This window comes from Oncorhynchus nerka, linkage group LG5, assembly GCF_034236695.1.
Source record: "Oncorhynchus nerka isolate Pitt River linkage group LG5, Oner_Uvic_2.0, whole genome shotgun sequence".
Classification (NCBI taxonomy): domain Eukaryota; kingdom Metazoa; phylum Chordata; class Actinopteri; order Salmoniformes; family Salmonidae; genus Oncorhynchus; species Oncorhynchus nerka.
In genome coordinates this window covers 45,352,629-45,375,321 of record NC_088400.1, presented here as the reverse complement: position 1 = coordinate 45,375,321, position 22,693 = coordinate 45,352,629, and the positions used below count along the sequence as shown (strand labels likewise).

At 37.6% G+C, this 22,693-nt stretch overlaps 34 non-coding genes across 34 annotated transcripts; all 34 read left to right on the top strand.

Moving 5' to 3' along the window:
- The first annotated feature begins 775 nt into the window (after positions 1-775).
- On the top strand, positions 776-847 carry trnac-gca (transfer RNA cysteine (anticodon GCA)). The gene has a single exon. It is a non-coding gene; the product is annotated as a tRNA-Cys (tRNA).
- A 424-nt stretch (positions 848-1,271) lies between these two features.
- trnac-gca (transfer RNA cysteine (anticodon GCA)) lies at positions 1,272-1,343 on the top strand. Its single transcript has one exon. It is a non-coding gene; the product is annotated as a tRNA-Cys (tRNA).
- A 420-nt stretch (positions 1,344-1,763) lies between these two features.
- trnac-gca (transfer RNA cysteine (anticodon GCA)) lies at positions 1,764-1,835 on the top strand. Its single transcript has one exon. It is a non-coding gene; the product is annotated as a tRNA-Cys (tRNA).
- Positions 1,836-2,684: 849 nt separating this feature from the next.
- Positions 2,685-2,756, top strand: trnac-gca (transfer RNA cysteine (anticodon GCA)). The gene has a single exon. It is a non-coding gene; the product is annotated as a tRNA-Cys (tRNA).
- Positions 2,757-3,502: 746 nt separating this feature from the next.
- On the top strand, positions 3,503-3,574 carry trnac-gca (transfer RNA cysteine (anticodon GCA)). Its single transcript has one exon. It is a non-coding gene; the product is annotated as a tRNA-Cys (tRNA).
- A 421-nt stretch (positions 3,575-3,995) lies between these two features.
- On the top strand, positions 3,996-4,067 carry trnac-gca (transfer RNA cysteine (anticodon GCA)). Its single transcript has one exon. It is a non-coding gene; the product is annotated as a tRNA-Cys (tRNA).
- Positions 4,068-4,971: 904 nt separating this feature from the next.
- trnac-gca (transfer RNA cysteine (anticodon GCA)) lies at positions 4,972-5,043 on the top strand. Its single transcript has one exon. It is a non-coding gene; the product is annotated as a tRNA-Cys (tRNA).
- Positions 5,044-5,468: 425 nt separating this feature from the next.
- Positions 5,469-5,540, top strand: trnac-gca (transfer RNA cysteine (anticodon GCA)). Its single transcript has one exon. It is a non-coding gene; the product is annotated as a tRNA-Cys (tRNA).
- Positions 5,541-5,963: 423 nt separating this feature from the next.
- Positions 5,964-6,035, top strand: trnac-gca (transfer RNA cysteine (anticodon GCA)). Its single transcript has one exon. It is a non-coding gene; the product is annotated as a tRNA-Cys (tRNA).
- Positions 6,036-6,950: 915 nt separating this feature from the next.
- Positions 6,951-7,022, top strand: trnac-gca (transfer RNA cysteine (anticodon GCA)). The gene has a single exon. It is a non-coding gene; the product is annotated as a tRNA-Cys (tRNA).
- A 422-nt stretch (positions 7,023-7,444) lies between these two features.
- On the top strand, positions 7,445-7,516 carry trnac-gca (transfer RNA cysteine (anticodon GCA)). The gene has a single exon. It is a non-coding gene; the product is annotated as a tRNA-Cys (tRNA).
- Positions 7,517-7,938: 422 nt separating this feature from the next.
- On the top strand, positions 7,939-8,010 carry trnac-gca (transfer RNA cysteine (anticodon GCA)). The gene has a single exon. It is a non-coding gene; the product is annotated as a tRNA-Cys (tRNA).
- A 424-nt stretch (positions 8,011-8,434) lies between these two features.
- Positions 8,435-8,506, top strand: trnac-gca (transfer RNA cysteine (anticodon GCA)). Its single transcript has one exon. It is a non-coding gene; the product is annotated as a tRNA-Cys (tRNA).
- Positions 8,507-9,333: 827 nt separating this feature from the next.
- Positions 9,334-9,405, top strand: trnac-gca (transfer RNA cysteine (anticodon GCA)). Its single transcript has one exon. It is a non-coding gene; the product is annotated as a tRNA-Cys (tRNA).
- Positions 9,406-9,830: 425 nt separating this feature from the next.
- trnac-gca (transfer RNA cysteine (anticodon GCA)) lies at positions 9,831-9,902 on the top strand. Its single transcript has one exon. It is a non-coding gene; the product is annotated as a tRNA-Cys (tRNA).
- Positions 9,903-10,326: 424 nt separating this feature from the next.
- On the top strand, positions 10,327-10,398 carry trnac-gca (transfer RNA cysteine (anticodon GCA)). Its single transcript has one exon. It is a non-coding gene; the product is annotated as a tRNA-Cys (tRNA).
- Positions 10,399-10,820: 422 nt separating this feature from the next.
- Positions 10,821-10,892, top strand: trnac-gca (transfer RNA cysteine (anticodon GCA)). The gene has a single exon. It is a non-coding gene; the product is annotated as a tRNA-Cys (tRNA).
- Positions 10,893-11,724: 832 nt separating this feature from the next.
- On the top strand, positions 11,725-11,796 carry trnac-gca (transfer RNA cysteine (anticodon GCA)). The gene has a single exon. It is a non-coding gene; the product is annotated as a tRNA-Cys (tRNA).
- Positions 11,797-12,494: 698 nt separating this feature from the next.
- On the top strand, positions 12,495-12,566 carry trnac-gca (transfer RNA cysteine (anticodon GCA)). Its single transcript has one exon. It is a non-coding gene; the product is annotated as a tRNA-Cys (tRNA).
- A 919-nt stretch (positions 12,567-13,485) lies between these two features.
- On the top strand, positions 13,486-13,557 carry trnac-gca (transfer RNA cysteine (anticodon GCA)). Its single transcript has one exon. It is a non-coding gene; the product is annotated as a tRNA-Cys (tRNA).
- A 907-nt stretch (positions 13,558-14,464) lies between these two features.
- Positions 14,465-14,536, top strand: trnac-gca (transfer RNA cysteine (anticodon GCA)). The gene has a single exon. It is a non-coding gene; the product is annotated as a tRNA-Cys (tRNA).
- A 423-nt stretch (positions 14,537-14,959) lies between these two features.
- On the top strand, positions 14,960-15,031 carry trnac-gca (transfer RNA cysteine (anticodon GCA)). The gene has a single exon. It is a non-coding gene; the product is annotated as a tRNA-Cys (tRNA).
- Positions 15,032-15,452: 421 nt separating this feature from the next.
- On the top strand, positions 15,453-15,524 carry trnac-gca (transfer RNA cysteine (anticodon GCA)). The gene has a single exon. It is a non-coding gene; the product is annotated as a tRNA-Cys (tRNA).
- Positions 15,525-15,946: 422 nt separating this feature from the next.
- Positions 15,947-16,022, top strand: trnac-gca (transfer RNA cysteine (anticodon GCA)). The gene has a single exon. It is a non-coding gene; the product is annotated as a tRNA-Cys (tRNA).
- An 845-nt stretch (positions 16,023-16,867) lies between these two features.
- trnac-gca (transfer RNA cysteine (anticodon GCA)) lies at positions 16,868-16,939 on the top strand. Its single transcript has one exon. It is a non-coding gene; the product is annotated as a tRNA-Cys (tRNA).
- Positions 16,940-17,364: 425 nt separating this feature from the next.
- Positions 17,365-17,436, top strand: trnac-gca (transfer RNA cysteine (anticodon GCA)). Its single transcript has one exon. It is a non-coding gene; the product is annotated as a tRNA-Cys (tRNA).
- Positions 17,437-17,861: 425 nt separating this feature from the next.
- trnac-gca (transfer RNA cysteine (anticodon GCA)) lies at positions 17,862-17,933 on the top strand. The gene has a single exon. It is a non-coding gene; the product is annotated as a tRNA-Cys (tRNA).
- Positions 17,934-18,357: 424 nt separating this feature from the next.
- trnac-gca (transfer RNA cysteine (anticodon GCA)) lies at positions 18,358-18,429 on the top strand. Its single transcript has one exon. It is a non-coding gene; the product is annotated as a tRNA-Cys (tRNA).
- A 423-nt stretch (positions 18,430-18,852) lies between these two features.
- On the top strand, positions 18,853-18,924 carry trnac-gca (transfer RNA cysteine (anticodon GCA)). The gene has a single exon. It is a non-coding gene; the product is annotated as a tRNA-Cys (tRNA).
- Positions 18,925-19,682: 758 nt separating this feature from the next.
- On the top strand, positions 19,683-19,754 carry trnac-gca (transfer RNA cysteine (anticodon GCA)). Its single transcript has one exon. It is a non-coding gene; the product is annotated as a tRNA-Cys (tRNA).
- A 711-nt stretch (positions 19,755-20,465) lies between these two features.
- trnac-gca (transfer RNA cysteine (anticodon GCA)) lies at positions 20,466-20,537 on the top strand. Its single transcript has one exon. It is a non-coding gene; the product is annotated as a tRNA-Cys (tRNA).
- Positions 20,538-20,962: 425 nt separating this feature from the next.
- On the top strand, positions 20,963-21,034 carry trnac-gca (transfer RNA cysteine (anticodon GCA)). The gene has a single exon. It is a non-coding gene; the product is annotated as a tRNA-Cys (tRNA).
- A 421-nt stretch (positions 21,035-21,455) lies between these two features.
- trnac-gca (transfer RNA cysteine (anticodon GCA)) lies at positions 21,456-21,527 on the top strand. The gene has a single exon. It is a non-coding gene; the product is annotated as a tRNA-Cys (tRNA).
- A 423-nt stretch (positions 21,528-21,950) lies between these two features.
- On the top strand, positions 21,951-22,022 carry trnac-gca (transfer RNA cysteine (anticodon GCA)). Its single transcript has one exon. It is a non-coding gene; the product is annotated as a tRNA-Cys (tRNA).
- Positions 22,023-22,693: the final 671 nt, after the last annotated feature.

The window sequence follows — 22,693 nt, the reverse complement described above, 5'->3', positions numbered from 1 at the left end:
TTTGGTTATGTTACTCAGTCTAAAATGTCCCTCATTCAATGTTTTTCTCTGTCAGACAGTTCCTAACAGAGGTGGAAGTGCAACAGACTTCAGATCAATAGGTCTCAGATTGTAATTTTTTTGTCAACTTGAAATCAAATACTTTACCTAGGTATGTTTTCAGAGAAAAGTTGTTCTTTATCAGTTTTTGTTGATCTCCAGCTATAATGTCCCTTATTAGACAATTTTTCCACCTTTAGATAGTTTCTAGCAGAGGGGTATGAAATCAGTGGTAGAGCATTTGACTGCAGTGTTTCTTGAAGAGGTCCCAGTTCAAATCTGCCCCCTTAAAATGTCCCTCATTCAATGTTTTTCTCTGTCAGACAGTTGCAGATATTTTTTAGAGCACTCAGTTTTCCTTAGAATATGTTACTCAGTGAAAGAGTGTCAATTATTCACACAATTTCTCAGGTTCAAAATCTTTTGTCAACCCCTTGAAATCAAGTGCTTTCTAAGTGTATCTTTTCAAAGGGAGTGCTGCTTTTTTGTTATGTTACTCAGTCTAAAATGTCCCTCATTCAATGTTTTTTCTCTGTCAGACAGTTCCTAACAGAGGTGGAAGTGCAACAGACTTCAGATCAACAGGTCTCAGATTGTAATTTTTGGTCATCTTGAAATCAAATACTTTACCTAGGTATGTTTTCAGAGAAAAGGTGTTCTTTATCAGTTTTTGTTGATCTCCAGCTATAATGTCCCTTATTAGACAATTTTTCCACCTTTAGATAGTTTCTAGCAGAGGGGTATAGCTCAGTGGTAGAGCATTTGACTGCAGATCAAGAGGTCCCAGGTTCAAATCCTGATGCCCCCTTAAAATCAAGTGCTTTCAAAGAGTATTTTGAGGGTAGAGCACTCTTTTTTTAGAATATGTTACTCAGTGAAAGATGTCCCTTATTAGACAATTTCTCACGTTCAAATCCTGGCACCCCCTTGAAATCAAGTGCTTTCTAAGTGTATCTTGAGAGAGGGAGTGCTGCTTTTTTGGTTATGTTACTCAGTCTAAAATGTCCCTCATTCAATGGTTTTTCTCTGTCAGACAGTTCCTAACAGAGGTGGAAGTGCAACAGACTTCAGATCAATAGGTCTCAGATTGTAATTTTTTTGTCAACTTGAAATCAAATACTTTACCTAGGTATGTTTTCAGAGAAAATGTGTTCTTTATCAGTTTTTGTTGATCTCCAGCTATAATGTCCCTTATTAGACCATTTTCCCACCTTTAGATAGTTTCTAGCAGAGGGGGTATAGCTCAGTGGTAGAGCATTTGACTGCAGATCAAGAGGTCCCAGGTTCAAATCCTGATGCCCCCTTAAAATCAAGTGCTTTCAAAGAGTATTTTGAGGGTAGAGCACTCTTTTTTAGAATATGTTACTCAGTGAAAGATGTCCCTTATTAGACAATTTCTCACGTTCAAATCCTGGCACCCCTTTAAATCAAGTGCTTTCTAAGTGTATCTTGAGAGAGGGAGTGCTGCTTTTTTGGTTATGTTACTCAGTCTAAAATGTCCCTCATTCAATGGTTTTTCTCTGTCAGACAGTTCCTAACAGAGGTGGAAGTGCAACAGACTTCAGATCAACAGGTCTCAGATTGTAATTTTTTGTCATCTTGAAATCAAATACTTTACCTAGGTATGTTTTCAGAGAAAAGGTGTTCTTTATCAGTTTTTGTTGATCTCCAGCTATAATGTCCCTTATTAGACCATTTTTCCACCTTTAGATAGTTTCTAGCAGAGGGGTATAGCTCAGTGGTAGAGCATTTGACTGCAGATCAAGAGGTCCCAGGTTCAAATCCTGATGCCCCCTTAAAATCAAGTGCTTTCAAAGAGTATTTTGAGGGTAGAGCACTATTTTTTAGAATATGTTACTCAGTGAAAGATGTCCCTTATTAGACAATTTCTCACGTTCAAATCCTGGCACCCCCTTGAAATCAAGTGCTTTCTAAGTGTATCTTGAGAGAGGGAGTGCTGCTTTTTTGGTTATGTTACTCAGTCTAAAATGTCCCTCATTCAATGGTTTTTCTCTGTCAGACAGTTCCTAACAGAGGTGGAAGTGCAACAGACTTCAGATCAATAGGTCTCAGATTGTAATTTTTTTGTCAACTTGAAATCAAATACTTTACCTAGGTATGTTTTCAGAGAAAATGTGTTCTTTATCAGTTTTTGTTGATCTCCAGCTATAATGTCCCTTATTAGACAATTTTCCCACCTTTAGATAGTTTCTAGCAGAGCGCCCCATGAAATCAAGTACTTTCTCAGTGGTTCTTGAGAGCATTTGACTGCAGATCATGAGAGTCCCTCAGGTTCAAATCCTGATGCCCCTTGAAATCAAGAGGTGGAAGTGCAAATGACTTCACATCAAGAGGGCTCAGGTTTTTTAGAATTTTTGTCAACTTGAAAAATCAAATACAAATCTCTAAGTGTATTTTTGGTGTTTTCAAAGAGAGAGTGTTCTTTGTTAGGTTATGTAGATCGCCATCTATAATGTCCCTTATTAGACAATTTTTCATGATCAAATCCTGGCGCCCCCTTGAAATCAAATACTTTACCTAGGTATGTTTTCAGAGAAAATGTGTTCTTTATCAGTTTTTGTTGATCTCCAGCTATAATGTCCCTTATTAGACAATTTTTCCACCTTTAGATAGTTTCTAGCAGAGGGGGTATAGCTCAGTGGTAGAGCATTTGACTGCAGATCAAGAGGTCCCAGGTTCAAATCCTGATGCCCCCTTAAAATCAAGTGCTTTCAAAGAGTATTTTGAGGGTAGAGCACTCTTTTTTTAGAATATGTTACTCAGTGAAAGATGTCCCTTATTAGACAATTTCTCACGTTCAAATCCTGGCACCCCCTTGAAATCAAGTGCTTTCTAAGTGTATCTTGAGAGAGGGAGTGCTGCTTTTTTGGTTATGTTACTCAGTCTAAAATGTCCCTCATTCAATGGTTTTTCTCTGTCAGACAGTTCCTAACAGAGGTGGAAGTGCAACAGACTTCAGATCAATAGGTCTCAGATTGTAATTTTTTTGTCAACTTGAAATCAAATACTTTACCTAGGTATGTTTTCAGAGAAAATGTGTTCTTTATCAGTTTTTGTTGATCTCCAGCTATAATGTCCCTTATTAGACCATTTTCCACCTTTAGATAGAAAATCTCTCATTAGACAATTTGACTGCAGATCAAGAGGTCCCAGGTTCAAATCCTGGCGCCCCCTTTCAAGTGCTTTCTCAGTGTATCTTGAGATGTTTCTCAGTCAGACAGTTCCTAGCAGAGGTGGAAGTGCAAACTTTCAGATCAAATATTTTTCGTCAGGTCTCAGATTGTAATTTCCTTGAAATCAAATACTTTACCTTTTGTCAACTTGAAATACTTTACCTAGGTATGTTTTCAGAGAAAATGTGTTCTTTATCAGTTTTTGTTGATCTCCAGCTATAATGTCCCTTATTAGACAATTTTTCCACCTTTAGATAGTTTCTAGCAGAGGGGGTATAGCTCAGTGGTAGAGCATTTGACTGCAGATCAAGAGGTCCCAGGTTCAAATCCTGATGCCCCCTTAAAATCAAGTGCTTTCAAAGAGTATTTTGAGGGTAGAGCACTCTTTTTTTAGAATATGTTACTCAGTGAAAGATGTCCCTTATTAGACAATTTCTCACGTTCAAATCCTGGCACCCCCTTGAAATCAAGTGCTTTCTAAGTGTATCTTGAGAGAGGGAGTGCTGCTTTTTTGGTTATGTTACTCAGTCTAAAATGTCCCTCATTCAATGGTTTTTCTCTGTCAGACAGTTCCTAACAGAGGTGGAAGTGCAACAGACTTCAGATCAATAGGTCTCAGATTGTAATTTTTTTGTCAACTTGAAATCAAATACTTCCTAGGTATGTTTTCAGAGAAAATGTGTTCTTTATCAGTTTTTGTTGATCTCCAGCTATAATGTCCCTTATTAGACCATTTTCCCACCTTTAGATAGTTTCTAGCAGAGGGGTATAGCTCAGTGGTAGAGCATTTGACTGCAGATCAAGAGGTCCCAGGTTCAAATCCTGATGCCCCCTTAAAATCAAGTGCTTTCAAAGAGTATTTTGAGGGTAGAGCACTCTTTTTTTAGAATATGTTACTCAGTGAAAGATGTCCCTTATTAGACAATTTCTCACGTTCAAATCCTGGCACCCCCTTGAAATCAAGTGCTTTCTAAGTGTATCTTGAGAGAGGGAGTGCTGCTTTTTTGGTTATGTTACTCAGTCTAAAATGTCCCTCATTCAATGGTTTTTCTCTGTCAGACAGTTCCTAACAGAGGTGGAAGTGCAACAGACTTCAGATCAATAGGTCTCAGATTGTAATTTTTTTGTCAACTTGAAATCAAACACTTTATGGGTTATGTGTTTCAGAGAAAAGGTGTTCTTTATCAGTTTTTGTTGATCTCCAGCTATAATGTCCCTTATTAGACCATTTTCCCACCTTTAGATTCAAAGAGAGAGTTTTCTGTATTAGGTTATGTTGATCACATGCTAAAATCTCCCTTATTAGACAATTTCTCAGGATCAAATCCTGGCGCCCCCATGAAATCAAGTACTTTCTCAGTGTTTCTTGAGAGAGGGAGTGCTCTGCTAAAATGTCCCTCATTAGATGTTTTTTCTCTCAGTTGAACAGTTCCTAGCAGAGGTGGAAGTGCAATAGACTTCACATCAAGAGGGCTCAGGTTCAAAATCTTTTGTCAACTTGAAATCAAAATGTCCCTCATTCAATGTTTTTTCTCTGTCAGACAGTTCCTAACAGAGGTGGAAGTGCAACAGACTTCAGATCAACAGGTCTCAGATTGTAATTTTTGGTCATCTTGAAATCAAATACTTTACCTAGGTATGTTTTCAGAGAAAAGGTGTTCTTTATCAGTTTTTGTTGATCTCCAGCTATAATGTCCCTTATTAGACAATTTTCCACCTTTAGATAGTTTCTAGCAGAGGGGGTATAGCTCAGTGGTAGAGCATTTGACTGCAGATCAAGAGGTCCCAGGTTCAAATCCTGATGCCCCCTTAAAATCAAGTGCTTTCAAAGAGTATTTTGAGGGTAGAGCACTCTTTTTTTTAGAATATGTTACTCAGTGAAAGATGTCCCTTATTAGACAATTTCTCACGTTCAAATCCTGGCACCCCCTTGAAATCAAGTGCTTTCTAAGTGTATCTTGAGAGAGGGAGTGCTGCTTTTTTGGTTATGTTACTCAGTCTAAAATGTCCCTCATTCAATGGTTTTTCTCTGTCAGACAGTTCCTAACAGAGGTGGAAGTGCAACAGACTTCAGATCAATAGGTCTCAGATTGTAATTTTTTTGTCAACTTGAAATCAAATACTTTACCTAGGTATGTTTTCAGAGAAAATGTGTTCTTTATCAGTTTTTGTTGATCTCCAGCTATAATGTCCCTTATTAGACCATTTTCCCACCTTTAGATAGTTTCTAGCAGAGGGGGTATAGCTCAGTGGTAGAGCATTTGACTGCAGATCAAGAGGTCCCAGGTTCAAATCCTGATGCCCCCTTAAAATCAAGTGCTTTCAAAGAGTATTTTGAGGGTAGAGCACTCTTTTTTTAGAATATGTTACTCAGTGAAAGATGTCCCTTATTAGACAATTTCTCACGTTCAAATCCTGGCACCCCTTGAAATCAAGTGCTTTCTAAGTGTATCTTGAGAGAGGGAGTGCTGCTTTTTTGGTTATGTTACTCAGTCTAAAATGTCCCTCATTCAATGGTTTTTCTCTGTCAGACAGTTCCTAACAGAGGTGGAAGTGCAACAGACTTCAGATCAATAGGTCTCAGATTGTAATTTTTTTGTCAACTTGAAATCAAATACTTTACCTAGGTATGTTTTCAGAGAAAATGTGTTCTTTATCAGTTTTTGTTGATCTCCAGCTATAATGTCCCTTATTAGACCATTTTTCCACCTTTAGATAGTTTCTAGCAGAGGGGGTATAGCTCAGTGGTAGAGCATTTGACTGCAGATCAAGAGGTCCCAGGTTCAAATCCTGATGCCCCCTTAAAATCAAGTGCTTTCAAAGAGTATTTTGAGGGTAGAGCACTCTTTTTTTAGAATATGTTACTCAGTGAAAGATGTCCCTTATTAGACAATTTCTCACGTTCAAATCCTGGCACCCCTTGAAATCAAGTGCTTTCTAAGTGTATCTTGAGAGAGGGAGTGCTGCTTTTTTGGTTATGTTACTCAGTCTAAAATGTCCCTCATTCAATGGTTTTTCTCTGTCAGACAGTTCCTAACAGAGGTGGAAGTGCAACAGACTTCAGATCAATAGGTCTCAGATTGTAATTTTTTTGTCAACTTGAAATCAAATACTTTACCTAGGTATGTTTTCAGAGAAAATGTGTTCTTTATCAGTTTTTGTTGATCTCCAGCTATAATGTCCCTTATTAGACCATTTTTCCACCTTTAGATGCTAAAATCTCCTCAGTTATTAGACAATTTCTCAGGATCAAATCCTGGCGCCCCCATGAAATCAAGTACTTTCTCAGTGTTTCTTGAGAGAGGGAGTGCTCTGTTCAAATGTCCCTCATTAATGTTTTTCTCTGTTGAACAGTTCCTAGAGAGGTGGAAGTGCAACAGACTTCAGATCAAGAGGGCTCAGGTTGTAAAATTTTTGTCAACTTGAAATCAAATGTTTTCAGAGAAAATGGTATGTTTTCAAAGAGACAGTTCAAATCTTTGTGCTTTCTAGGTTATGTAGATTCTAAAATGTCCCTCATTCAATGTTTTTCTCTGTTAGACAATTTTTGCAACATGATCAAAGGTCTCAGATTGTAATTTTTTTGTCAACTTGAAATCAAATACTTTACCTAGGTATGTTTTCAGAGAAAATGTGTTCTTTATCAGTTTTTGTTGATCTCCAGCTATAATGTCCCTTATTAGACCATTTTTCCACCTTTAGATAGTTTCTAGCAGAGGGGGTATAGCTCAGTGGTAGAGCATTTGACTGCAGATCAAGAGGTCCCAGGTTCAAATCCTGATGCCCCCTTAAAATCAAGTGCTTTCAAAGAGTATTTTGAGGGTAGAGCACTCTTTTTAGAATATGTTACTCAGTGAAAGATGTCCCTTATTAGACAATTTCTCACGTTCAAATCCTGGCACCCCCTTGAAATCAAGTGCTTTCTAAGTGTATCTTGAGAGAGGGAGTGCTGCTTTTTTGGTTATGTTACTCAGTCTAAAATGTCCCTCATTCAATGGTTTTTCTCTGTCAGACAGTTCCTAACAGAGGTGGAAGTGCAACAGACTTCAGATCAATAGGTCTCAGATTGTAATTTTTTTGTCAACTTGAAATCAAATACTTTACCTAGGTATGTTTTCAGAGAAAATGTGTTCTTTATCAGTTTTTGTTGATCTCCAGCTATAATGTCCCTTATTAGACCATTTTCCCACCTTTAGATAGTTTGTATCAGAGGGGGTATAGCTCAGTGGTAGAGCATTTGACTGCAGATCAAGAGGTCCCAGGTTCAAATCCTGATGCCCCCTTAAAATCAAGTGCTTTCAAAGAGTATTTTGAGGGTAGAGCACTATTTTTTAGAATATGTTACTCAGTGAAAGATGTCCCTTATTAGACAATTTCTCACGTTCAAATCCTGGCACCCCCTTGAAATCAAGTGCTTTCTAAGTGTATCTTGAGAGAGGGAGTGCTGCTTTTTTGGTTATGTTACTCAGTCTAAAATGTCCCTCATTCAATGGTTTTTCTCTGTCAGACAGTTCCTAACAGAGGTGGAAGTGCAACAGACTTCAGATCAATAGGTCTCAGATTGTAATTTTTTTGTCAACTTGAAATCAAATACTTTACCTAGGTATGTTTTCAGAGAAAATGTGTTCTTTATCAGTTTTTGTTGATCTCCAGCTATAATGTCCCTTATTAGACCATTTTCCACCTTTAGATAGTTTCTAGCAGAGGGGGTATAGCTCAGTGGTAGAGCATTTGACTGCAGATCAAGAGGTCCCAGGTTCAAATCCTGATGCCCCCTTAAAATCAAGTGCTTTCAAAGAGTATTTTGAGGGTAGAGCACTCTTTTTTTTAGAATATGTTACTCAGTGAAAAATGTCCCTTATTAGACAATTTCTCACTTTCAAATCCTGGCACCCCTTTGAAATCAAGTGCTTTCTAAGTGTATCTTGAGAGAGGGAGTGCTGCTTTTTTGGTTATGTTACTCAGTCTAAAATGTCCCTCATTCAATGGTTTTTCTCTGTCAGACAGTTCCTAACAGAGGTGGAAGTGCAACAGACTTCAGATCAATAGGTCTCAGATTGTAATTTTTTTGTCAACTTGAAATCAAATACTTTACCTAGGTATGTTTTCAGAGAAAATGTGTTCTTTATCAGTTTTTGTTGATCTCCAGCTATAATGTCCCTTATTAGACAATTTTTCCACCTTTAGATAGTTTCTAGCAGAGGGGTATAGCTCAGTGGTAGAGCATTTGACTGCAGATCAAGAGGTCCCAGGTTCAAATCCTGATGCCCCCTTAAAATCAAGTGCTTTCAAAGAGTATTTTGAGGGTAGAGCACTCTTTTTTTAGAATATGTTACTCAGTGAAAGATGTCCCTTATTAGACAATTTCTCACGTTCAAATCCTGGCACCCCTTTGAAATCAAGTGCTTTCTAAGTGTATCTTGAGAGAGGGAGTGCTGCTTTTTTGGTTATGTTACTCAGTCTAAAATGTCCCTCATTCAATGGTTTTTCTCTGTCAGACAGTTCCTAACAGAGGTGGAAGTGCAACAGACTTCAGATCAATAGGTCTCAGATTGTAATTTTTTTGTCAACTTGAAATCAAATACTTTAGGTATGTTTTCAGAGAAAATGTCATCAGATGTTGATCTTTTTCCCTTATTAGACAATTTCAGATAGTCAAATTGAAAATCAAACTTTCAGTGTTTCTTGAGGGTAGAGGGAGTGCTTAAAATGTCCCTCATTAGATTTTCAGTTGAAAAGCAGTGGAAGTTCTTTCATCAGTTCAAAATTTTCCCAGGTTCAAATCCTTGCCCCTTGAAATCAAATGCTTTCAAAGAGTATTTTGAGGGTAGAGCACTCAACTTGAAATCAAATACAATGTTTTCAAAGAGAGAGTGTTCTTTGTTAGGTTATGTTACTCTCCCTCATTCAATGTTTTTCCCTGTCAGACAGATTTTTCATATCAAAGGTCTCAGATTGTAATTTTTTTGTCAACTTGAAATCAAATACTTTACCTAGGTATGTTTTCAGAGAAAATGTGTTCTTTATCAGTTTTTGTTGATCTCCAGCTATAATGTCCCTTATTAGACAATTTTCCCACCTTTAGATAGTTTGTAGCAGAGGGGGTATAGCTCAGTGGTAGAGCATTTGACTGCAGATCAAGAGGTCCCAGATTCAAATCCTGGTGCCCCCTTAAAATCAAGTGCTTTCAAATAGTATTTTGAGGGTAGAGCACTCTTTTTTTTAGAATATGTTACTCAGTGAAAAATGTCCCTTATTAGACAATTTCTCACGTTCAAATCCTGGCACCCCCTTGAAATCAAGTGCTTTCTAAGTGTATCTTGAGAGAGGGAGTGCTGCTTTTTTGGTTATGTTACTCAGTCTAAAATGTCCCTCATTCAATGGTTTTTCTCTGTCAGACAGTTCCTAACAGAGGTGGAAGTGCAACAGACTTCAGATCAATAGGTCTCAGATTGTAATTTTTTTGTCAACTTGAAATCAAATACTTTACCTAGGTATGTTTTCAGAGAAAATGTGTTCTTTATCAGTTTTTGTTGATCTCCAGCTATAATGTCCCTTATTAGACCATTTTCCCACCTTTAGATAGTTTCTAGCAGAGGGGGTATAGCTCAGTGGTAGAGCATTTGACTGCAGATCAAGAGGTCCCAGGTTCAAATCCTGATGCCCCCTTAAAATCAAGTGCTTTCAAAGAGTATTTTGAGGGTAGAGCACTCTTTTTTTAGAATATGTTACTCAGTGAAAGATGTCCCTTATTAGACAATTTCTCACGTTCAAATCCTGGCACCCCCTTGAAATCAAGTGCTTTCTAAGTGTATCTTGAGAGAGGGAGTGCTGCTTTTTTGGTTATGTTACTCAGTCTAAAATGTCCCTCATTCAATGGTTTTTCTCTGTCAGACAGTTCCTAACAGAGGTGGAAGTGCAACAGACTTCAGATCAATAGGTCTCAGATTGTAATTTTTTTGTCAACTTGAAATCAAATACTTTACCTAGGTATGTTTTCAGAGAAAATGTGTTCTTTATCAGTTTTTGTTGATCTCCAGCTATAATGTCCCTTATTAGACCATTTTCCCACCTTTAGATAGTTTCTAGCAGAGGGGGTATAGCTCAGTGGTAGAGCATTTGACTGCAGATCAAGAGGTCCCAGGTTCAAATCCTGATGCCCCCTTAAAATCAAGTGCTTTCAAAGAGTATTTTGAGGGTAGAGCACTCTTTTTTTAGAATATGTTACTCAGTGAAAGATGTCCCTTATTAGACAATTTCTCACGTTCAAATCCTGGCACCCCTTGAAATCAAGTGCTTTCTAAGTGTATCTTGAGAGAGGGAGTGCTGCTTTTTTGGTTATGTTACTCAGTCTAAAATGTCCCTCATTCAATGGTTTTTCTCTGTCAGACAGTTCCTAACAGAGGTGGAAGTGCAACAGACTTCAGATCAATAGGTCTCAGATTGTAATTTTTTTGTCAACTTGAAATCAAATACTTTACCTAGGTATGTTTTCAGAGAAAATGTGTTCTTTATCAGTTTTTGTTGATCTCCAGCTATAATGTCCCTTATTAGACCATTTTTCCACCTTTAGATAGTTTCTAGCAGAGGGGTATAGCTCAGTGGTAGAGCATTTGACTGCAGATCAAGAGGTCCCAGGTTCAAATCCTGATGCCCCCTTAAAATCAAGTGCTTTCAAATAGTATTTTGAGGGTAGAGCACTCTTTTTTTTTTAGAATATGTTACTCAGTGAAAGATGTCCCTTATTAGACAATTTCTCACGTTCAAATCCTGGCACCCCTTGAAATCAAGTGCTTTCTAAGTGTATCTTGAGAGAGGGAGTGCTGCTTTTTTGGTTATGTTACTCAGTCTAAAATGTCCCTCATTCAATGGTTTTTCTCTGTCAGACAGTTCCTAACAGAGGTGGAAGTGCAACAGACTTCAGATCAATAGGTCTCAGATTGTAATTTTTTTGTCAACTTGAAATCAAATACTTTACCTAGGTATGTTTTCAGAGAAAAGTGTTCTTTATCAGTTTTGTTGATCAAAGCTAAAATGTCCCTTATTAGACAATTTTCTTTATCAAATTCCTAACAGTTTACTTTCTTTATCAGTGTTTCTTGAGAGAGGGGTATAGCTCAGTGGTAAATTTGACTGTCCCTCATTAAGAGGTCCCAGTTCAAATTGATGCTCCTTAAAATCAGTTTTTTTGAGAGGTGGAAGCAATCTTTTTTAGACTTTACTCAAGAAAGGTCTCATTCAAAATCTTTTGTCAACTTGAAATCAAATGCTTTATGTTTTGAGAGAGGGAGTTCTTTGTTAGGTTATGTTACTCAGCTAATGTCCCTTATTAGACAATTTTTCATGATCAAATCCTGGCGCCCCCTTGAAATCAAATACTTTACCTAGGTATGTTTTTAGAGAAAATGTGTTCTTTATCAGTTTTTGTTGATCTCCAGCTATAATGTCCCTTGTTAGACAATTTTTCCACCTTTAGATAGTTTCTAGCAGAGGGGGTATAGCTCAGTGGTAGAGCATTTGACTGCAGATCAAGAGGTCCCAGGTTCAAATCCTGATGCCCCCTTAAAATCAAGTGCTTTCAAAGAGTATTTTGAGGGTAGAGCACTCTTTTTTTAGAATATGTTACTCAGTGAAAGATGTCCCTTATTAGACAATTTCTCACGTTCAAATCCTGGCACCCCCTTGAAATCAAGTGCTTTCTAAGTGTATCTTGAGAGAGGGAGTGCTGCTTTTTTTTATGTTACTCAGTCTAAAATGTCCCTCATTCAATGGTTTTTCTCTGTCAGACAGTTCCTAACAGAGGTGGAAGTGCAACAGACTTCAGATCAATAGGTCTCAGATTGTAATTTTTTTTATCAACTTGAAATCCTTTAAAGTGTTCTTTATGGTATGTTTTCAGAGAGAGTTTTCTTCAACTTGAACCTTTGAAATGCTAAATATTAGACAATTTACAAATCCTGGTAAATCAAGTTTTCAGTGTATTTTGAGAAAATGTCCCTTTTAGACAATTTCTCAGTTGTGTTGCTTTCATCAGAGGGGGAGTTTTTTTTGTTCAGTCTCTGTCCCTCATTCAGCAGAGGTGGAAGTGCAACAGACTTCAGATCAACAGGTCTCAGATTGTAATTTTTGGTCATCTTGAAATCAAATACTTTACCTAGGTATGTTTTCAGAGAAAATGTGTTCTTTATCAGTTTTTGTTGATCTCCAGCTATAATGTCCCTTATTAGACAATTTTTCCACCTTTAGATAGTTTCTAGCAGAGGGGGTATAGCTCAGTGGTAGAGCATTTGACTGCAGATCAAGAGGTCCCAGGTTCAAATCCTGATGCCCCCTTAAAATCAAGTGCTTTCAAAGAGTATTTTGAGGGTAGAGCACTCTTTTTTTTAGAATATGTTACTCAGTGAAAAATGTCCCTTATTAGACAATTTCTCACGTTCAAATCCTGGCACCCCCTTGAAATCAAGTGCTTTCTAAGTGTATCTTGAGAGAGGGAGTGCTGCTTTTTTGGTTATGTTACTCAGTCTAAAATGTCCCTCATTCAATGGTTTTTCTCTGTCAGACAGTTCCTAACAGAGGTGGAAGTGCAACAGACTTCAGATCAATAGGTCTCAGATTGTAATTTTTTTGTCAACTTGAAATCAAATACTTTACCTAGGTATGTTTTCAGAGAAAAGGTGTTCTTTATCAGTTTTTGTTGATCTCCAGCTATAATGTCCCTTATTAGACAATTTTCCACCTTTAGATAGTTTCTAGCAGAGGGGGTAAAGCTCAGTGGTAGAGCATTTAACTGCAGATCATGAGGTCCCAGGTTCAAATCCTGATGCCCCCTTAAAATCAAGTGCTTTCAAAGAGTATTTTGAGGGTAGAGCACTCTTTTTTTTAGAATATGTTACTCAGTGAAAGATGTCCCTTATTAGACAATTTCTCACGTTCAAATCCTGGCACCCCTTGAAATCAAGTGCTTTCTAAGTGTATCTTGAGAGAGGGAGTGCTGCTTTTTTGGTTATGTTACTCAGTCTAAAATGTCCCTCATTCAATGGTTTTTCTCTGTCAGACAGTTCCTAACAGAGGTGGAAGTGCAACAGACTTCAGATCAATAGGTCTCAGATTGTAATTTTTTTGTCAACTTGAAATCAAATACTTTACCTAGGTATGTTTTCAGAGAAAATGTGTTCTTTATCAGTTTTTGTTGATCTCCAGCTATAATGTCCCTTATTAGACCATTTTTCCACCTTTAGATAGTTTCTAGCAGAGGGGTATAGCTCAGTGGTAGAGCATTTGACTGCAGATCAAGAGGTCCCAGGTTCAAATCCTGATGCCCCCTTAAAATCAAGTGCTTTCAAAGAGTATTTTGAGGGTAGAGCACTCTTTTTTTAGAATATGTTACTCAGTGAAAGATGTCCCTTATTAGACAATTTCTCACGTTCAAATCCTGGCACCCCCTTGAAATCAAGTGCTTTCTAAGTGTATCTTGAGAGAGGGAGTGCTGCTTTTTTGGTTATGTTACTCAGTCTAAAATGTCCCTCATTCAATGTTTTTTCTCTGTCAGACAGTTCCTAACAGAGGTGGAAGTGCAACAGACTTCAGATCAACAGGTCTCAGATTGTAATTTTTTGTCATCTTGAAATCAAATACTTTACCTAGGTATGTTTTCATAGAAAAGGTGTTCTTTATCAGTTTTTGTTGATCTCCAATAATGTCCCTTATTAGACCATTTTCCCACCTTTAGATAGGTTATGTTGATCAATGCTAAAATCTCCCTTATTAGACAATTTCAGGATCAAATCCTGGCGCCCCCAATCAAGTACTTTCTCAGTGTTTCTTGAAGATTCAATGGGTTCCCAGGAAGTGCAACAGACTCTGCTAAAATGTCCCTCATTTTTTTCTCTCAGTTGAACAGTTCCTAGCAGAGGTGGAAGTGCCTTCAGAGGGCTCAGGTTCAAAATCTTTTTTTAGTTTCAGGGTATGTTTTGAGAAGAGAGTGTTCTTTGTTATGTTACTCAGTCTAAAATGTCCCTCTTCAATGTTTATTCTGTCAGACAGTTTTTAACAGAGGTGATCAAAGACTTCAGATCAACAGGTCTCAGATTGTAATTTTTGTCAACTTGAAATCAAATACTTTACCTAGGTATGTTTTCAGAGAAAATGTGTTCTTTATCAGTTTTTGTTGATCTCCAGCTATAATGTCCCTTATTAGACCATTTTTCCACCTTTAGATAGTTTCTAGCAGAGGGGGTATAGCTCAGTGGTAGAGCATTTGACTGCAGATCAAGAGGTCCCAGGTTCAAATCCTGATGCCCCCTTAAAATCAAGTGCTTTCAAAGAGTATTTTGAGGGTAGAGCACTCTTTTTTTAGAATATGTTACTCAGTGAAAGATGTCCCTTATTAGACAATTTCTCACGTTCAAATCCTGGCACCCCCTTGAAATCAAGTGCTTTCTAAGTGTATCTTGAGAGAGGGAGTGCTGCTTTTTTGGTTATGTTACTCAGTCTAAAATGTCCCTCATTCAATGTTTTTCTCTGTCAGACAGTTCCTAACAGAGGTGGAAGTGCAACAGACTTCAGATCAATAGGTCTCAGATTGTAATTTTTTTGTCAACTTGAAATCAAATACTTTACCTAGGTATGTTTTCAGAGAAAATGTGTTCTTTATCAGTTTTTGTTGATCTCCAGCTATAATGTCCCTTATTAGACCATTTTCCCACCTTTAGATAGTTTCTAGCAGAGGGGGTATAGCTCAGTGGTAGAGCATTTGACTGCAGATCAAGAGGTCCCAGGTTCAAATCCTGATGCCCCCTTAAAATCAAGTGCTTTCAAAGAGTATTTTGAGGTAGAGCACTCTTTTTTTAGAATATGTTACTCAGTGAAAGATGTCCCTTATTAGACAATTTCTCACGTTCAAATCCTGGCACCCCTTGAAATCAAGTGCTTTCTAAGTGTATCTTGAGAGAGGGAGTGCTGCTTTTTTGGTTATGTTACTCAGTCTAAAATGTCCCTCATTCAATGGTTTTTCTCTGTCAGACAGTTCCTAACAGAGGTGGAAGTGCAACAGACTTCAGATCAATAGGTCTCAGATTGTAATTTTTTTGTCAACTTGAAATCAAATACTTTACCTAGGTATGTTTTCAGAGAAAATGTGTTCTTTATCAGTTTTTGTTGATCTCCAGCTATAATGTCCCTTATTAGACCATTTTCCCACCTTTAGATAGTTTCTAGCAGAGGGGTATAGCTCAGTGGTAGAGCATTTGACTGCAGATCAAGAGGTCCCAGGTTCAAATCCTGATGCCCCCTTAAAATCAAGTGCTTTCAAAGAGTATTTTGAGGGTAGAGCATCTTTTTTTTAGAATATGTTACTCAGTGAAAGATGTCCCTTATTAGACAATTTCTCACGTTCAAATCCTGGCACCCCCTTGAAATCAAGTGCTTTCTAAGTGTATCTTGAGAGAGGGAGTGCTGCTTTTTTGGTTATGTTACTCAGTCTAAAATGTCCCTCATTCAATGGTTTTTCTCTGTCAGACAGTTCCTAACAGAGGTGGAAGTGCAACAGACTTCAGATCAATAGGTCTCAGATTGTAATTTTTTTGTCAACTTGAAATCAAATACTTTACCTAGGTATGTTTTCAGAGAAAATGTGTTCTTTATCAGTTTTTGTTGATCTCCAGCTATAATGTCCCTTATTAGACCATTTTTCCACCTTTAGATAGTTTCTAGCAGAGGGGGTAAAGCTCAGTGGTAGAGCATTTGACTGCAGATCAAGAGGTCCCAGGTTCAAATCCTGATGCCCCCTTAAAATCAAGTGCATTCAAAGAGTATTTTGAGGGTAGAGCACTCTTTTTAGAATATGTTACTCAGTGAAAGATGTCCCTTATTAGACAATTTCTCACGTTCAAATCCTGGCACCCCCTTGAAATCAAGTGCTTTCTAAGTGTATCTTGAGAGAGGGAGTGCTGCTTTTTTGGTTATGTTACTCAGTCTAAAATGTCCCTCATTCAATGGTTTTTCTCTGTCAGACAGTTCCTAACAGAGGTGGAAGTGCAACAGACTTCAGATCAATAGGTCTCAGATTGTAATTTTTTTGTCAACTTGAAATCAAACACTTTATGGGTATGTTTTCAAAGAGAGAGTTTTCTGTATTAGGTTTTGTTGATCACAGCTAAAATTCCCTTATTAGACAATTTCTCAGGATCAAATTTTCACTTTCAGTCTAAGAGGGGGTATAGCTCAGTGCTCTGCTCAAAATGTCCAAATATTAGATGTTTTTTTCTAGTTGAACAGTTCCTAGCAGAGGTGGAAGTGCAATAGACTTCACATCAAGGTCTCAGATTAATCAACTTGAAATCAAATACTTTACCTAGGTATGGCTCAGGTTCAAAATCTTTTTTGACTGTCAACTTGAAATCAAATACGTCATGGGTATGTTTTCAAAGAGAGAGTGTTCTTTGTTAGGTTATGTAGATCGCCATCTTCAATGATCAATAGGTCTCAGACAATTTTTGTCAAATCCTGGCTTGAAATCAAATACTTTACCTAGGTATGTTTTCAGAGAAAATGTGTTCTTTATCAGTTTTTGTTGATCTCCAGCTATAATGTCCCTTATTAGACAATTTTTCCACCTTTAGATAGTTTCTAGCAGAGGGGGTATAGCTCAGTGGTAGAGCATTTGACTGCAGATCAAGAGGTCCCAGGTTCAAATCCTGATGCCCCCTTAAAATCAAGTGCTTTCAAAGAGTATTTTGAGGGTAGAGCACTCTTTTTTTTAGAATATGTTACTCAGTGAAAGATGTCCCTTATTAGACAATTTCTCACGTTCAAATCCTGGCACCCCCTTGAAATCAAGTGCTTTCTAAGTGTATCTTGAGAGAGGGAGTGCTGCTTTTTTGGTTATGTTACTCAGTCTAAAATGTCCCTCATTCAATGGTTTTTCTCTGTCAGACAGTTCCTAACAGAGGTGGAAGTGCAACAGACTTCAGATCAATAGGTCTCAGATTGTAATTTTTTTGTCAACTTGAAATCAAATACTTTACCTAGGTATGTTTTCAGAGAAAATGTGTTCTTTATCAGTTTTTGTTGATCTCCAGCTATAATGTCCCTTATTAGACCATTTTCCCACCTTTAGATAGTTTCTAGCAGAGGGGGTATAGCTCAGTGGTAGAGCATTTGACTGCAGATCAAGAGGTCCCAGGTTCAAATCCTGATGCCCCCTTAAAATCAAGTGCTTTCAAAGAGTATTTTGAGGGTAGAGCACTCTTTTTTTTAGAATATGTTACTCAGTGAAAGATGTCCCTTATTAGACAATTTCTCACGTTCAAATCCTGGCACCCCCTTGAAATCAAGTGCTTTCTAAGTGTATCTTGAGAGAGGGAGTGCTGCTTTTTTGGTTATGTTACTCAGTCTAAAATGTCCCTCATTCAATGGTTTTTCTCTGTCAGACAGTTCCTAACAGAGGTGGAAGTGCAACAGACTTCAGATCAATAGGTCTCAGATTGTAATTTTTTTGTCAACTTGAAATCAAATACTTTACCTAGGTATGTTTTCAGAGAAAATGTGTTCTTTATCAGTTTTTGTTGATCTCCAGCTATAATGTCCCTTATTAGACCATTTTCCCACCTTTAGATAGTTTCTAGCAGAGGGGGTATAGCTCAGTGGTAGAGCATTTGACTGCAGATCAAGAGGTCCCAGGTTCAAATCCTGATGCCCCCTTAAAATCAAGTGCTTTCAAAGAGTATTTTGAGGGTAGAGCACTCTTTTTTTTTAGAATATGTTACTCAGTGAAAAATGTCCCTTATTAGACAATTTCTCACGTTCAAATCCTGGCACCCCTTGAAATCAAGTGCTTTCTAAGTGTATCTTGAGAGAGGGAGTGCTGCTTTTTGGTTATGTTACTCAGTCTAAAATGTCCCTCATTCAATGGTTTTTCTCTGTCAGACAGTTCCTAACAGAGGTGGAAGTGCAACAGACTTCAGATCAATAGGTCTCAGATTGTAATTTTTTTGTCAACTTGAAATCAAATACTTTACCTAGGTATGTTTTCAGAGAAAATGTGTTCTTTATCAGTTTTTGTTGATCTCCAGCTATAATGTCCCTTATTAGACCATTTTTCCACCTTTAGATAGTTTCTAGCAGAGGGGGTATAGCTCAGTGGTAGAGCATTTGACTGCAGATCAAGAGGTCCCAGGTTCAAATCCTGATGCCCCCTTAAAATCAAGTGCTTTCAAATAGTATTTTGAGGGTAGAGCACTCTTTTTTTAGAATATGTTACTCAGTGAAAGATGTCCCTTATTAGACAATTTCTCACGTTCAAATCCTGGCACCCCCTTGAAATCAAGTGCTTTCTAAGTGTATCTTGAGAGAGGGAGTGCTGCTTTTTTGGTTATGTTACTCAGTCTAAAATGTCCCTCATTCAATGTTTTTTCTCTGTCAGACAGTTCCTAACAGAGGTGGAAGTGCAACAGACTTCAGATCAATAGGTCTCAGATTGTAATTTTTTTGTCAACTTGAAATCAAATACTTTACCTAGGTATGTTTTCAGAGAAAATGTGTTCTTTATCAGTTTTTGTTGATCTCCAGCTATAATGTCCCTTATTAGACCATTTTCCCACCTTTAGATAGTTTCTAGCAGAGGGGTATAGCTCAGTGGTAGAGCATTTGACTGCAGATCAAGAGGTCCCAGGTTCAAATCCTGATGCCCCCTTAAAATCAAGTGCTTTCAAATAGTATTTTGAGGGTAGAGCACTCTTTTTTTTTAGAATATGTTACTCAGTGAAAAATGTCCCTTATTAGACAATTTCTCACGTTCAAATCCTGGCACCCCCTTTAAATCAAGTGCTTTCTAAGTGTATCTTGAGAGAGGGAGTGCTGCTTTTTTGGTTATGTTACTCAGTCTAAAATGTCCCTCATTCAATGGTTTTTCTCTGTCAGACAGTTCCTAACAGAGGTGGAAGTGCAACAGACTTCAGATCAATAGGTCTCAGATTGTAATTTTTTTGTCAACTTGAAATCAAATACTTTACCTGGGTATGTTTTCAAAGAAAAGTTTTCTTTATCAGTTTTGTTGATCACATGCTAAAATGTCCCTTATTAGACAATTTTTCCAGTTTTCAAGTAGAGCATTTGACTCAGATCTCTGTCAGACAGTTGAACAGTTTTTCTCTGTCAGCAGAGGTGGAAGTGCAACAGACTTCAGATCAATAGGTCTCAGATTCAAATCAACTTGAAATCAAATACTCAGGGTATGTTTTCAGAGAGAAGTGTTCTTTGTTCAGGTTATGTAGATCAGTCTATAATGTCCCTTATTAGACAATTTTTCGATCAAATCCTGGCAACTTGAAATCAAATACTTTACCTAGGTATGTTTTCAGAGAAAATGTGTTCTTTATCAGTTTTTGTTGATCTCCAGCTATAATGTCCCTTATTAGACAATTTTTCCACCTTTAGATAGTTTCTAGCAGAGGGGGTATAGCTCAGTGGTAGAGCATTTGACTGCAGATCAAGAGGTCCCAGGTTCAAATCCTGATGCCCCCTTAAAATCAAGTGCTTTCAAAGAGTATTTTGAGGGTAGAGCACTCTTTTTTTAGAATATGTTACTCAGTGAAAGATGTCCCTTATTAGACAATTTCTCACGTTCAAATCCTGGCACCCCCTTGAAATCAAGTGCTTTCTAAGTGTATCTTGAGAGAGGGAGTGCTGCTTTTTTGGTTATGTTACTCAGTCTAAAATGTCCCTCATTCAATGTTTTTTCTCTGTCAGACAGTTCCTAACAGAGGTGGAAGTGCAACAGACTTCAGATCAATAGGTCTCAGATTGTAATTTTTTTGTCAACTTGAAATCAAACACTTTATGGGTATGTTTTCAAAGAGAGAGTTTTCTGTATTAGGTTATGTTGATCACATGCTAAAATCTCCCTTATTAGACAATTTCTCAGGATCAAATCCTGGCGCCCCCATGAAATCAAGTACTTTCTCAGTGTCTTGAGAGAGGGAGTGCTTGTCCCTCATTCAATGTTTTTTCTCTCAGTCAAAGAGGTGGAAGTGCTTTCAAGAGGTCTCAGATTGTAAAATTTTTGTCAACTTGAAATCAAATACTTTACCTAGGTATGTTTTCAGAGAGAAAAGGTGTTCTTTATCAGTTTTTGTTGATCTCCAGCTTCTTTGTTAATGTGTTCTTTATTAGACAGTTTTTGTTGATCTCCAGCTATTATTAGACAATTTTCCACCTTTAGATAGTTTCTAGCAGAGGGGTATAGCTCAGTGGTAGAGCATTTGACTGCAGATCAAGAGGTCCCAGGTTCAAATCCTGATACCCCCTTAAAATCAAGTGCTTTCAAAGAGTATTTTGAGGGTAGAGCACTCTTTTTTTTAGAATATGTTACTCAGTGAAAGATGTCCCTTATTAGACAATTTCTCACGTTCAAATCCTGGCACCCCCTTGAAATCAAGTGCTTTCTAAGTGTATCTTGAGAGAGGGAGTGCTGCTTTTTTGGTTATGTTACTCAGTCTAAAATGTCCCTCATTCAATGGTTTTTCTCTGTCAGACAGTTCCTAACAGAGGTGGAAGTGCAACAGACTTCAGATCAATAGGTCTCAGATTGTAATTTTTTTGTCAACTTGAAATCAAATACTTTACCTAGGTATGTTTTCAGAGAAAATGTGTTCTTTATCAGTTTTTGTTGATCTCCAGCTATAATGTCCCTTATTAGACCATTTTCCCACCTTTAGATAGTTTCTAGCAGAGGGGGTATAGCTCAGTGGTAGAGCATTTGACTGCAGATCAAGAGGTACCAGGTTCAAATTCTGATGCCCCCTTAAAATCAAGTGCTTTCAAAGAGTATTTTGAGGGTAGAGCACTCTTTTTTTAGAATATGTTACTCAGTGAAAGATGTCCCTTATTAGACAATTTCTCACGTTCAAATCCTGGCACCCCCTTGAAATCAAGTGCTTTCTAAGTGTATCTTGAGAGAGGGAGTGCTGCTTTTTTGGTTATGTTACTCAGTCTAAAATGTCCCTCATTCAATGGTTTTTCTCTGTCAGACAGTTCCTAACAGAGGTGGAAGTGCAACAGACTTCAGATCAACAGGTCTCAGATTGTAATTTTTGTCATCTTGAAATCAAATACTTTACCTAGGTATGTTTTCAGAGAAAATGTGTTCTTTATCAGTTTTTGTTGATCTCCAGCTATAATGTCCCTTATTAGACAATTTTTCCACCTTTAGATAGTTTCTAGCAGAGGGGTATAGCTCAGTGGTAGAGCATTTGACTGCAGATCAAGAGGTCCCAGGTTCAAATCCTGATGCCCCCTTAAAATCAAGTGCTTTCAAAGAGTATTTTGAGGGTAGAGCACTCTTTTTTTAGAATATGTTACTCAGTGAAAGATGTCCCTTATTAGACAATTTCTCACGTTCAAATCCTGGCACCCCCTTGAAATCAAGTGCTTTCTAAGTGTATCTTGAGAGAGGGAGTGCTGCTTTTTTGGTTATGTTACTCAGTCTAAAATGTCCCTCATTCAATGGTTTTTCTCTGTCAGACAGTTCCTAACAGAGGTGGAAGTGCAACAGACTTCAGATCAATAGGTCTCAGATTGTAATTTTTTTGTCAACTTGAAATCAAATACTTTACCTAGGTATGTTTTCAGAGAAAATGTGTTCTTTATCAGTTTTTGTTGATCTCCAGCTATAATGTCCCTTATTAGACCATTTTTCCACCTTTAGATAGTTTCTAGCAGAGGGGTATAGCTCAGTGGTAGAGCATTTGACTGCAGATCAAGAGGTCCCAGGTTCAAATCCTGGTGCCCCCTTAAAATCAAGTGCTTTCAAATAGTATTTTGAGGGTAGAGCACTCTTTTTTTTAGAATATGTTACTCAGTGAAAAATGTCCCTTATTAGACAATTTCTCACGTTCAAATCCTGGCACCCCCTTGAAATCAAGTGCTTTCTAAGTGTATCTTGAGAGAGGGAGTGCTGCTTTTTTGGTTATGTTACTCAGTCTAAAATGTCCCTCATTCAATGGTTTTTCTGTCAGACAGTTCCTAACAGAGGTGGAAGTGCAACAGACTTCAGATCAATAGGTCTCAGATTGTAATTTTTTTGTCAACTTGAAATCAAATCTTTACCTAGGGTATGTTTTCAAGAAGAGTGTTCTGTCAGTTTTATGTTGATCACATGCTAAAATCTCCCTTATTAGACAATTTTCCAAAATGTCCTTTTCAATCCATGAAATCAAGTACTTTCTCAGTGTTTTTTCTTGAGAGTTCCTAACAGGGTGGAGTGCTCTGCTTAAAATGTCCCTCATTAGATGTTTTTTCTCAGAACAGTTCCTAGCAGAGGTGGAAGTGCAATCAGACTTCAGATCAAGAGGTCTCAGGTTCAAAATTTTTGTCAACTTGAAATCAAATACTTTACCTTTGTTAGGTATGTTTCTATAATGTCCCTCATTCATGAGACAAATGATCAAAGGTCTCAGATTGTA